We start from the raw sequence: 13,792 nt of genomic DNA, 5'->3' as shown, positions 1-13,792 counted from the left end.
CATACCACCACAGACCGATGCTGGCATTAAGACCGCACTCAATGAGCTGTATTCCGCCATAAGCAACCAGGAAAACGCTCATCCAGAGGCGGCGCTCCTAGTGACCGGGGACGTTAATGCAGGGAAACTTAAATCTGTTTTACGAAACTTCTATCAGCATGTTAAATGTGCAACCAGAGGGATAAAAATTACTAGCGGCGTGACCACCTTTACTCCACACACAGAGACGCATCTCCCTCACCCTCCATTTGGCAAATCTACCCTCCTAAAGCAGGAAGCACCAGTGACACGATCAATAAAAAAGTGGTCAGATGAAGCAGATGCTAAGCTAAAGGACTGTTTTGCTAGCACAGACTGGAATATGTTCCGGGGTGGCATTGAGGAGTACACCACATCTGTCATTGGCAACCAGACGCCATGGATTACAGGCAACATCCGCACTGAGCTAAATGCTAGAGCTGCTGCTTTCAAGGAGCGGGACTGTAACCCGGAAGATCATAAGAAATCCCGCTATGCCCTCCGACGAACCACCAAACAGGCCAAGCGTTAATACAGGACTAAGATCGAATTGTACTACACCGGCTCCGACGCTCGTCGGATGTGGCAGGGCTTGCAAACCATTACAGACTACAAAGGGAAGCACAGCCGAGGGCTGCCTAGTGACTCGAGCCTACCAGATGAGCTATACTACTTCTACGCTTGCTTCGAGGCACATAACCCTGAAACATGCATTAGAGCACCAGCTGTTTTGGATGACTGTGTGATCACGCTCTCCATAGTCAATGTGAGTATGTCCTTTAAACAGGTAAACATTCACAAGACGGCAGGGCCAGACGGACACAGGGGCCCCTAAGGGGTGCGTGCAACACACTGATCTTCAACACAGGGGCCCCTCAGGGGTCCGTGCTCAGTCCCGTCCTGTACTCCCTATTCACTCATGACCCCATGGCCAGGCACAACTCCAACACCATCATTAGCCAGCAGCATACCACCCTGCATACTACTGCTGGCTTGCTTCTGAAGCTAAGCAGGGTTGGTCCTGGTCAGTCCCTGGATGGGAGACCAGATGCTGCTGGAAGTGGTGTTGGAGGGCCAGTAGGAGGCACTCTTTCCTCTGGTCTAAAACAACATGTCCCAATACCCCAGTGCGGTGATTGGGGACACTGTGTAGGGTGCTGTCTTTCGGATGGGACGTTAAACAGGTGTCCTGACTCTCTGAGGTCATTAAAAATCCCAAGGCACTTATTGTAAGTGTAGGGTTGTTAACTCCGGTGTTCTGGCTAAATTCCCAATCTGGCCCTCAAACCATCACGGTCACCTAATAATCCCCAGTTTACTTTCCCCTGTAACTATTCCCCAGGTCGTTGCTGTAAATGAGAATGTGTTCTCAGTCTACTTACCTCGTAAAATAAGTTTGCAGATGACACAACAGTGGTAGGCCTGGACAACAACGAGACAGTCTGTAGGCAGGAGGTCAGTGACCTGGCTGTGTGGTGCCACAACAACAACCTCTCCCTCAATGTGATCAAGATAAAGTAGATGATTGTGGACTACATGAAAAGGAGGACCAAGCATGCCTACATTCTCATTGACGGATCAGGTTGAGAGCTTCAAGTTCCTTGGTGTCCACATCATCAAATTAAATTTATTTATATAGCCCTTCGTACATCAGCTGATATCTCAAAGTGCTGTACAGAAACCCAGCCTAAAACCCCAAACAGCAAGCAATGCAGGTGTAGAAGCACGGTGGCTAGGAAAAACTCCCTAGAAAGGCCAAAACCTAGGAAGAAACCTAGAGAGGAACCAGGCTATGTGGGGTGGCCAGTCCTCTTCTGGCTGTGCCGGGTGGAGATTATAACAGAACATGGCCAAGATGTTCAAATGTTCATAAATGACCACTATGGTCGAATAATAATAAGGCAGAACAGTTGAAACTGGAGCAGCAGCACAGTCAGGTGGAAGTTGAAACTGGAGCAGCAGCATGGCCAGGTGGACTGGGGACAGCAAGGAGTCATCATGTCAGGTAGTCCTGGGGCATGGTCCTAGGGCTCAGGTCAGTTGAAACTGGAACAGCAGCATGGCCAGGTGGACTGGGGACAGCAAGGAGTCATCATGTCAGGTAGTCCTGGGGCATGGTCCTAGGGCTCAGGTCCTCCGAGAGAGAGAAAGAAAGAGAGAAGGAGAGAATTAGAGAACGCACACTTAGATTCACACAGGACACTGAATAGGACAGGAAAAGTACTCCAGATATAACAAACTGACCCCAGCCCCCGACACATAAACTACTGCAGCATAAATACTGGAGGCTGAGACAGGAGGGGTCAGGAGACACTGTGGCCCCATCCGAGGACACCCCGGACAGGGCCAAACAGGAAGGATATAACCCCACCCACTTTGCCAAAGCACAGCCCCCACACCACTAGAGGGATATCTTCAACCACCAACTTACCATCCTGAGACAAGGCTGAGTATAGCCCACAAAGATCTCCGCCACGGCACAACCCAAGGGGGCGCCAACCCAGACAGGATGACCACAACAGTGAATCAACCCACTCAGGTGACGCACCCCCTCCAGGGACGGCATGAGAGAGCCCCAGTAAGCCAGTGACTCAGCCCCTGTAATAGGGTTAGAGGCAGAGAATCCCAGTGGAAAGAGGGGAACCGGCCAGGCAGAGACAGCAAGGGCGGTTCGTTGCTCCAGAGCCTTTCCGTTCACCTTCCCACTCCTGGGTCAAGGTAATTGATCCAGAACCAACAAACAAACATGGTCCAAGCACACTAAAACAGTTGTGAAGAGGGCACAACAAAACCCATTCCCCCTCAGGAGACTGAAAAGATTTGACATGGGTCCTCAGATCCTCAAAATGTTCTACAGATGCACCATTGAGAGCATCCTGACTGGTTGCATCATTGCCTGCTATGGCAACTGCTTGGCCTCTGACTGCAAGGCACTACAGAGGATAGTGCGTGCGGCCCAGTACATCACTGTCTCTGCCTGGCTGGTTCCCCTCTCTCCACTGGGATTCTTTGCCTTTAACCCTATTACGGGGGCTGAGTCACTGGCTTACTGGTGTTCTTCCATGCCGTCCCTAAGAAGGGTACGTGGGTTGAGTCACTGACGTGATCTTCCTGTCCGTGTTGGCACCCTCCTCGGGTTTGTGCTGTGGGGGAGATCTTCGTGGGCTATACTCAGCCTTGTCTCAGGGCAGTGAGTTGGGGGTTGAAGATATCCCTCTAGTGGTGTGGGGGCTGTGCTTTGGCAAAGTGGGTGGGGTTATATCCTGCTTGTTTGGCCCTGTCCAGGGGTATCGTCGGACAGGGCCACAGTGTCTCCCGACCCCTCCGGTCTCAGCATCCAGTATTTATGCTGCAATAGTTTTCGTGTTGGGGGTTAGGGTCAGTCTGTTAAATCTGGATTATTTCTCCTGTCTTATCCAGTGACCTGTGTGAATTTGAGTATGCTCCCTCTAATTTTCTCTCTCTCCTTTCTCTCTTTCTCTTGCTTCTTCTCTCCCTCTTTCTCGCTCTATCTCTTTTCTCGGAGGACCTGAGCCTCAGGACCATGCCTCAGGACTACCTGGCCTGATGACTCCTTGCTGTCTCCAGTCCACCTGGTCATGCTGCTACTCCAGTTTCAACTGTTCTGCCTGCAGCTATGGAACCCTGACCTATTCACTGGACGTGCTACCTTGTCCCGGACCTGCTATTTTGGACTCCCTCTCTACCGCACCTGCTGTCTCTAACTCTGAATGATCTGCTATGAAAAGCCAACTGACATTTACTTCTGAGTTGCTGACCTGTTGCACCCTCTACAACCACTGTGATTATTATTATCTGACCCTGCTGGTCATCTATGAACGTTTGAACATCTTGGCCACGGTTATAATCTCCACCCGGCACAGCCAGAAGAGGACTGGCCACCCCTCAGAGACTGATTCCTCTCTAGGTTTCTTCCTAGGTTTTGGCCTTTCTCGGGAGTTGTTCCTAGCCACCATGCTTCTACATCTGCGTTGCTTGCTGTTTGGGTTTTAGGCTGGGTTTCTGTAAAGCACTTTGTGACATCGACTGATGTAAAAAAACATTTGATTGATTGATTGATCACCGGAGCCAAGCTTCCTGCCATCGAGGACCTCTATAACAGGCAGTGTCAGAGGAAGGCCCTAGAAATTGTCAAAGACTCCAGCCACCCTAGTCACAAACTGTTCTCTCTGCTACCGCATGGCAAGCGGTACCGGAGCTCCAAACCTAGGTCCAAGAGGCTTCTTAAAACAGCTTCTACCCCCAAGCTATAAGACTCCTGAACATCTAATCAAATGACTACCCAGACTTTTCGCATTGCCCCCCCCCCCTCTTTTACGCTGCTGTTACTCCTGTTATTATCTAAGCATCTACATGTACATATTACCTCAATTACCTTGACTAACCTGTACCCCTGCACATTGACTCTGTATTGCTATATAGTCTCACTATTGTTATTTTACTGATGCTCTTTAAATACTTGTTACTTTTATTTCTTATTCTTATTCACATTTTTTATACTGCATTGTTGGTTAAGTGCTTGAAAGTAATCATTTCACTGTAAGGTCTACACCTTTTGTATTCGGCGCATGTGACTAATAATGTTTGATTTGATAAAATGCAATTGTGTTAATTTTTCTTAGCTTATGTGTGCCCATACCATAACCCCACCGCCAGCATGTGGCAATCTGTTCACAACGTTGACATCAGCAAACCGCTCGCCCACACGACTCCATACACGCTGTCTGCCATCTGCATCTGCCCGAGCTCATTTCTCCAGCGTGCCAGTGACCATTGAAGGTGAGCATTTTCCCACCCTACGACACTGAACTGCAGACCCTGGGGAGGATGACAAGCACCAGATGAGCTTTCCTGAGAATGTTTCTGACAGTTTGTGCAGAAATTCTTTGGTTGTGCAAACCCAGAGTTTCATCAGCTGTCAGGGTGGCTGGTCTCAGACGATTCTGCAGGTGACGAAGCAGGATGTGGAGGTCCTGGACTGACGTGGTTACACGTGGTCTGTGGTTGTGAGGCCGGTTTGACGTATTGCCAAATTCTCTAAAATGACATTTGAGGCAGCTTATGGTAGAGAAATTAACATTACATTCTCTGTCAACTGGTGTATATTCCTGCAGTCAAGCATGACAATTGCACGCTCCCTCAAAACTTGAGATATCTGTGGCATTGTGTTGTGTCACAAACTCCACATTTTAGAGTGGCCTGTGTTTTTTTTAACCTTTATTTTACTAGGCAAGTCAGTTAAGAACAAATTCTTATTTTCAATGATGGCCTAGGAACAGTGGGTGAACTGCCTGTTCAGGGGCAGAACGACAGATTTGTACCTTGTCAGCTCGGGGATTCAAACTTGCAACCTTTCGGTTACTAGTCCAACACTCTAACCACTAGGCTACCCTGCCGCCCAATAATGTTAATGATCATGCTGTTTAATCAGCATATTGATATTCCACACCTGTCAGGTGGATGGATGATCTTGGCAAAGGAGAAATGCTCACTAACAGGGATGTAAACAAATTTGTGCACAAAATATGAGAGCAATAAGCTTTTTGTGCGTATGAAACATTTTTGCGATCTTTGCATGTTTACATGTTGTGTTTATATTTTTGTTCAGTATGAATGGTCTAGAAGAAACAGCGATGGATGTGAAATGGAAAGCTTTCAATCAATGATGAGAGTTACAAAAACAAAAATACTATCACCTTGAGTGGAAATGCTCACATAAATACTATTAGTTCATGTTACAGAGAGCAAGGTAGAGTCATTACATTTAGCTGGCATCTGTTTGGACCTCTGTGCTCAGAGGGCAAGTGAACACCATTCATCAACACCTCTGATCACTGGAAAAATAGTTACCTGTAGTACAGAGAACACTCTGACAGTTGTTCAAGGGGAAAGTGGGGATTTATTAACGGAAACTTCATCTTTGAGTGAGCTGGATACTGCAGGCAACGGTATGACATCAGTAGGACAGGAATAAAACCTTAGTAAAGTGGCAAACAGCTGGGCCAGTGAATGGCAAATGGCTTTTTCCAGTAAATAACTGTTGGCAGATCTGTCACAGACCTGGAGTGGTTGGGTGGTCGGCAGTGGGCATTGGGCAGTGGTCCAGAGTAGGTTTAATACAGATGGAGCCAATGCCATCTGCTTCCGAACACAACACTTCACATACTCCTAGAATGTCAGACACGGCACCAAAGTCTCAGCCAAGCAGGCCAGAGAACCTGAATATTATGTTCTCCAGGTGAGCTAGAACTCTACAAAGGTCTTAGAGTCAGAAATAAACCCCACCTTTAGGTTCCCAGAGAAAGGGACTTGCTGCAGCACACCCGTGATTTAAGGTTTAATAGTGGAAAAAGATGGTGGAAAAAAAGCCACACTCTTAGTTGTTGCAGTAAATAAAGAGGTTTGTGGTAAGAAGAGGGAACGAAGAAGGAAATTCCACCAACGTGGTATTTAAACCCCCAAAAATAAAATAAAGTCTATTTAGAATGGTTTACAGTCTAGTGAGCTGCAGCAGCCCCATCCATGGAGGGCTGGATGGGGAAAGGAGCTGTGTATTGGTTGTCATAAACTACATTGACTCATAGATAAGAGTTACCTTCTCCAACATTGTCCATACTTGTCCACTGCCTTCCACACAGGTAAACATACTGTAGACGGAATGCAATTACATTGTATCCTTCTGTAATCCTTTTATCTCACCAGATGACACAACAGAGCATCTGCCACACAATGGATGATAGCTGTGGTCACTTGTGGAGAATGGGGAGTAGAAAGGGAATGTTTGACCTCAAAATGTAAGTGACAGGCTCATACACATCCATGTATACCAGGGCTGTTCAATGTCGCTCCTGGAGGGCCGAAACACTTTTGGTTTTCATCTTAAGGGACTAATTCAGACCTGGGACCCCAGGTAAGTGCAATTAACTACCAGGTAGAATCTCCAAGCAGAAGTGTTTTGGCCCTCCAGGACTGAAACTGAACAGCCCTGATATATACAAAAACGTTACAATTTGTGCATTAATCTTAAGACAGTTAGGTGAGACAACAACATATCACAATCGTATCATGTACATTTTCCCTCAACAAAGTATTTATCAGCAAAGCCAGTGCTAGTAGGAAAAGATAAGTGCCTTTTCTACTAACCAAGCTTAATTTTTGTGATGACCAAGAGGGGTAGTGGAATGTCTGCGTTTGCAGATGAGACGTCCCTTGTTGACTTGTAGACACCCCTCAGGTAACTCAGGACCTGTGCACATTGGTTTTCATGTGTTTGATGCCATTCCATTGGCTCCATTCCATCCAGTATTATGAGCCGTCCTCCCCTCAGCAGTCTCCACTGGTCTGGACACTCAATAAAATGACATGGCATTCCTGTCATTCCACAGGGGAGGTAATACAGTGGTTATCCTCATACATACCCCTTTTCTCTCCCAATGTTTACTGGTCAGGACTGCCACCCATTGCATGCATGGCTCCCTGCCCCTGTTTAGCCGCTTTAGATGGAGAGGGGAGTAGGGGAGGAAGGGAGGGGAAGAGATGAGGAAAGGAGAAGAGCAGATGATTTATTCCCTGAATTCCGTTAATTGGAGACCCCTGGATGGAGCCCGGAGGTGAGGGAGTCCGGGATGTGGACATGAAGCTAGGGTTAAGGATCTGGATTAGGCTAGGGCTGAACCGGGCAGTGGCTATGACTCTAAGGTTAGGGTTAGGGTTGGTGGCTAGGGTTGAACCAGGATGTGGACATGAAGCTAGGGTTAGGTTTAGGGTTGTGGTTAGGGTTGAACTGGGATGTGGACATCCCAGTTCAAGGGCTAGGTTTGTGGTGGAGGGTTATGATTCAACTAGAATCTGGACTTGAAGCTAGGGCTACATTTAGGGTTGAGGCTGAGGTCAGGGTTGAACTGGGATGTGGACATGAAGCTAGGGTTAGGGTTATGGTTGAGGCTGGGGTCAGGGTTGAACTGGGATGTGGACATGAAGCTAGGGTTAGGGTTATGGTTGAGGCTGGGGTCAGGGTTGAACTGGGATGTGGACATGAAGCTAGGGTTAGGGTTGAGGCTGGGGTCAGGATTGAATTGGGATGTGGACATGAAGCTAGGGTTAGCGTTATGGCTGAGGTCAGGGTTGAGCTGGGATGTGAACATGAAGATAGGAGTAGGGTTGAGGCTGATGTCAGGGTTGAGCTGGGATGTGAACACGAAGCTGGGGTTAGGGTTATTGTTGAGGCTGAGGTCAGGGTTGAGCTGGGATGTGGACATGATGCTTGGGTTGTGGTTATGGTTGAGGCTGGGGTCAGGGTTAAGCTGGGATGTGGACATGAAACTAGGGTTAAGGTTGAGGCTGAGTTCAGGGTTAAGCTGGGATGTGGACATGAAGCTATGGTTAGGGTTATGGTTGAGGCTGGGGTCAGGGTTGAGCTGGGGTGTAGACATGAAGCTAGGGTTAGGGTTATGGTTGAGGCTGAGGTCAGGGTTGAGCTGGGATGTGGACATGAAACTAGGGTTGTGGTTATGGTTGAGGCTGGGGTCAGGGTTAAGCTGGGATGTGGACATGAAGCTAGGGTTAGGGTTATGGTTGAGGCTGAGGTCAGGGTTGAGCTGGGATGTGGACATGATGCTTGGGTTGTGGTTATGGTTGAGGCTGGGGTCAGGGTTAAGCTGGGATGTGGACATGAAACTAGGGTTAAGGTTGAGGCTGAGTTCAGGGTTAAGCTGGGATGTGGACATGAAGCTATGGTTAGGGTTATGGTTGCGGCTGAGGTCAGGGTTGAGCTGGGATGTGGATATAAAGCTAGAGTTAAGATGATGGATGTAAATGAGCCTAGGCCAGTCGTATGGTGGTGGGAATCCTCTGCCTAAATCTTTTAATGACAATTTCCACCGTTTCTTCTCATCTTTATCTTTTAAGATTCTTTGAATGATGTGTTTCAATAATAATAATGCATTTGTTATATATAAATAATAATGTTAATGTATGTTATATCCATAAAACAATACATTTGTTATTTTAATTTAATTAATCTACTAGTCAAATTGTGGGGGGAAATGTGGGGAATCTTTGGTTAGCCTGTGGGCCCTGAGGATCGACACATTCCTTACAAATCTTCGAACCTTTCGTAACCCATAAATCTTTCATAAGTTGCATTATGTGAGGATGCGTCACACTATCTTACCACCTTTCGTAACTCATAAATCTTTCATAAGTCATGCTATACGAGGATGCGTCACACTATCTTACCACCTTTCATAACCCATAAATCTTTCATAAGTCACGCTATACGAGGATGATTCACACTATCTTACCACCTTTCATAACCCATAAATCTTTCTGTAGTCATGTTATTTGAGGATGCGTCACACTACTGCCAAAGCATCATGTTGCTCATTTTTCAGTCCAGCATACAGTATTTCGAACCACAGATTGTTTCAATAACTAAACCCACTTCTAGCAACTGGTGATTACATTTTCTTTACTGTGTTTTAGTGGGAGATGATGTGAAAGGTGTGTGTAATTTACGAGTGGCTGAGAGCGGAGCGGAGCGCCACAGCTTGGGACAGGAATGTCCCCTAAGGCCCTCCTGTCTAGGGGACCTGTCAGTGAGCTGGCTCCTAGGAGGATGAGAGGAGGAGGTGGCGTTCTGTTTCAACATTCATGAAAGCAGTCAGAAAGGTTTTGCTTACATTTTTGTGAAGTTGCTTGAGTGATCACCTACGGTGTAAAGAGAAGTGTGAGTAATTGCTCTGTAACTGTCAAGTTCAAGACACCGGGTCATATATTTAATTAACACGAGAGTGACAGTAAAAAAGAACTACTCTGTTTGAACGTCAGAGACATTTACTGCACAATGGAGATCATGAAAGAAGCTCTGGCTTGAACGTGGGACAATTTTATTGGTCCATTTTGTGTCTTTATGTAAAAAGCATATGAGGTCATGTTGCCTTAGGTTCCATAAGAACTCTTTATGCACCAATCACAAATCCCCAAATGTTGTTTGTAATAGAAGATTCCCTCAGATTGCTCTGCGTGCCCCCTTGTGGTAGGAGAAGTATATTTTATGCAACAGGCAGTAACAAAACTCTCAGCAGGGTTACTAAAGACCTTCAGAATGTTTTGCTGCCATACACTGGCCATAAGAGAAAATATTTCATAACTCCAAGCCATATGCTATAAATATATTTGATTCATAGAGTAAAAATAACCATTATGTATGGACAAAATTACATGATACTCCTGGAGAGAGTGATCATTCATGAAGAGGAGTCTTGGCTGCGTTCCAGATCAGTGTGTGAGAAATATAGAGAGAAAGAAAGAGGGAGAGAGGGAGAGATTGTGTGTGTGTTAGTGTGTACAGGAAGGCATCAGGCCACAGGCCCTTCCACTTCATTAAGAAACAAATACATGTATATGTGAATAGTCAAATGTAAACATCCAAATAATCATTTGTGTTTTTATTTTGTTGAGGCTTATGGTTAACTAAAGAAACACAACATCACTTCTCAATACACTAACAGCAACAATGCAGTAGGACTGAGTTTAATAATATCCTCACCCCAGGCATTGTATTATCAGGTTTTAAGGGGCATCAAGTCTGACGAGGTCTAATGCTTAGAATGCCTTGTACAGTCGTGGCCAAAAGTTTTGAGAATGACACAAATATTAATTTCCACAAAGTTTGCTGCTTCAGTGTTTTTAGATATTTTTGTCAGATGTTACTATGAATTACTGAAATATAATGACAAGCATTTCATAAGTGTCAAAGGCTTCTATTGACAATTACATGAAGTTGATGCAAAGAGTCAATATTTGCAGTGTTGACCCTTCTTTTTCAAGACCTCTGCAATCCGCCCTGGCATGCTGTCAATTAACTTCTGGGCCACATCCTGACTGATGGCAGCCCATTCTTGCATAATCAATGCTTGGAGTTTGTCAGAATTTGTGGGTTTTTGTTTGTCCACCCACCTCTTGAGGATTTACCACAAGTTCTCAATGGGATTTTAAGGTCTGGGGAGTTTCCTGGCCACGGACCCAAAATATCAATGTTTTGTTCCCCAAGCCACTTAGTTATCACTTTTGTCTTATGGCAAGGTGCTCCATCATGCTGGAAAAGGCATTGTTCGTCACCAAACTGTTCCTGGATGGTTGGGAGAAGTTGCTCTCAGAGGATGTGTTGGTACCATTCTTTATTCATTGCTGTGTTCTTATGCAAAATTGTGAGTGAGCCCACTTTCTTGGCTGAGAAGCAACCCCACACATGAATGGTCTCAGGATGCTTTACTGTTGGCATGACACAGGACTGATGATAGCGCTCACCTTGTCTTCTCAGGACAAGCTTTTTTCCAGATGCCCCAAAAAAACATCTTGCTTTGTGCTGGATGTGCTGGATGTGTCAATGTGTAGTTCATACATGCATAATCTATTAGCAGAATTACTGTCTTACCTCAATTAGCCAAAAATCTCTCATTTGAAAGCCAGTCTTTTCTGGAAGCTGTGCGGCGCCATTTTCCCTTCATTTTTTCCAATGAGCTTCAGCTCCTTGCTATTTAGCAACAGGCACACACAGCAGAGTGAGATAGAGAGCAATGGTGTGGTGAACATACCTGAAAAAAATATCCTGTTTCTATAGGCATTCTACTACTACTACAGTGGTGCTAAATCACTGAAATGTTTTTTTTTTCTATAATTTTTACAGAGAAATATCTTGAAACATATCTTGAAATAAGAAAAAGTACTTGTATTAAGCCACTACTACTGCTACTACTACTACTACTACAACAACTACTACTAATAGTACTACTACTACTGCTACTACTAATAATACAAGAATACTTCAGCCACCCGAGCCACGGCCTGTTCACCTCGCTTCCATCTAGAAGGCGGAGACAGTACAGGTGCATTAAAGCTGGGACCGAAAGCTTCAGAGTTTTAAATAGTCACCACTAGTCGGCCTCCGCTCAGTACCCTGCCCTGAACTTATTCACTGTTACTAACCAGCTACCACCCAGTACTCTACCCTGCACCTTGGAGACTGCTGCCCTATGTACATAGTCATTGAACACTGGTCACTTTAATAATGTTTACATACTGTTTTACCCTCTTCATATGTGTATAGTGTATAATATTTTTCTAAAACTCAACTTCAAAACACTCTCCTGCAACCCGCGTCACCCAATGTGGTGTGAATCTGTTTTTTTTTCTTCTAAAGTATTATTCACCTCGAATCCGGAATCCCCCAACAGAAGCTAAACGCCTCACTAGCTACTAGCTAGCAGTCAGCTAATCACTGCTAGTGGTCATCAGCTAACCTTTAGCTCAGCAAGCTCTCGCCAGTTTGTACAACGGGTCTCAAACCAGAGCATACCGGACCTATTTTCTCTCCATATCCCCGGATTCCTACCGCAAGCTCTGGACGTTTTCATCTGGATCTTCGCAGCTAGCTAGCTGCTATCCGAGTATTGGCTAACGTCGGTCCCGGAGCAAGCATCATTTAGCCTGGAGCTAGCCCATGCTAGGCCCTTTCTCCTGGCTTGCTAAAGAGGCCCATCAGCCACTCCTGGGCTACAATACCCGGACCCCTTCTACAGCCGGTACAGGGCACGGTACCCCGCCTACTGGACTATGACAATCTGCTCGAGGGGGTACTCAACTGGCCTCTACATAGCAACCACCCCTGAATGCCCATCCGCAAGCCGCAGCCCGCTAGCTGCTAGCTGTCTAGAGCATACTGGACTGTTAGCTGTATAGATCCATCGGCCAATTTCTTGGGCCACTATACCTATTTTGCCAATTGGACTTGGACCCCTCTGCTACTTGGAACCCTACTAATCCATCATGACTGGTCTACATCGAACGTGGAGGCTTTACTCCGTCGAGACGTCCCTCTAAGGCCCTTCTGCTAGCTTGCTAGCCCCGGTCTGCTAGCATGTAGCCCCGGCCTGCTAGCTGTCTGAATCGCCATGTCTCCAGCCAGCCCAACCACTCACTGGACCCCTATTGATCACCCGGCTACACATGCCTCCACTAATATCAACATGCCTTGTCCATTACTGTCCTGGTTAGTGATTATTGTCTTATTTCACTGTATTGCCTCTAGCCCTGCTCAATATGCCTTAATCTACCATTTAGTTCCACCTCCCACATATGCAGTGTCATCACCTGGCTTAAATGTCTCTAGAGACAATATCTTTCTCATCAATACTCAATGCCTAGGTTTACCTCCAATGTACTCACATCCTACCATACCTCTGTCTTTACATTATGCCTTGAATCTATTCTCTCATGCTCAGAAACCTGCTACTTTTACTCTCTGCTCTGAGCGCACTAAACGACCAGTCCTGTTAGCCTTTAGCCGTACCCTCATCCTAATCCTCCTCTATTCCTCTATGATGTAGAGGTTAATCCAGGCCCTGCAGTGCCTAGTTCCACTCCTACTCCCCAGGTGCTCTCATTTGTTGACTTCTGTAACCGTAAAAGCCTTGGTTTCATGCATGTTAACATTAGCAGCCTCCTCCCTAAGTTTGTTTTATTCACTACTCTAGCACACTCTGCCAACCCGGATGTCCTAGCCGTGTCTGAATCCTGGCTTAGGAAGTCCACCAAAAACACAGAAATGTCTATGTCTAACTATAAAATTTTCCGACAAGATATAACTGCCAAAGGGGGCGGTGTTGCAATCTACTGCAGAGATAGCCTACAGAGTTCTGTCTTACTATCCAGGTCTGTACCCAAACAATTCGAACTTCTACTTTTAAAAACC

This window comes from Oncorhynchus tshawytscha, linkage group LG05 (assembly GCF_018296145.1).
Source record: "Oncorhynchus tshawytscha isolate Ot180627B linkage group LG05, Otsh_v2.0, whole genome shotgun sequence".
Taxonomy (NCBI): Eukaryota; Metazoa; Chordata; class Actinopteri; order Salmoniformes; family Salmonidae; genus Oncorhynchus; species Oncorhynchus tshawytscha.
This window is presented reverse-complemented; position numbering follows the sequence as displayed.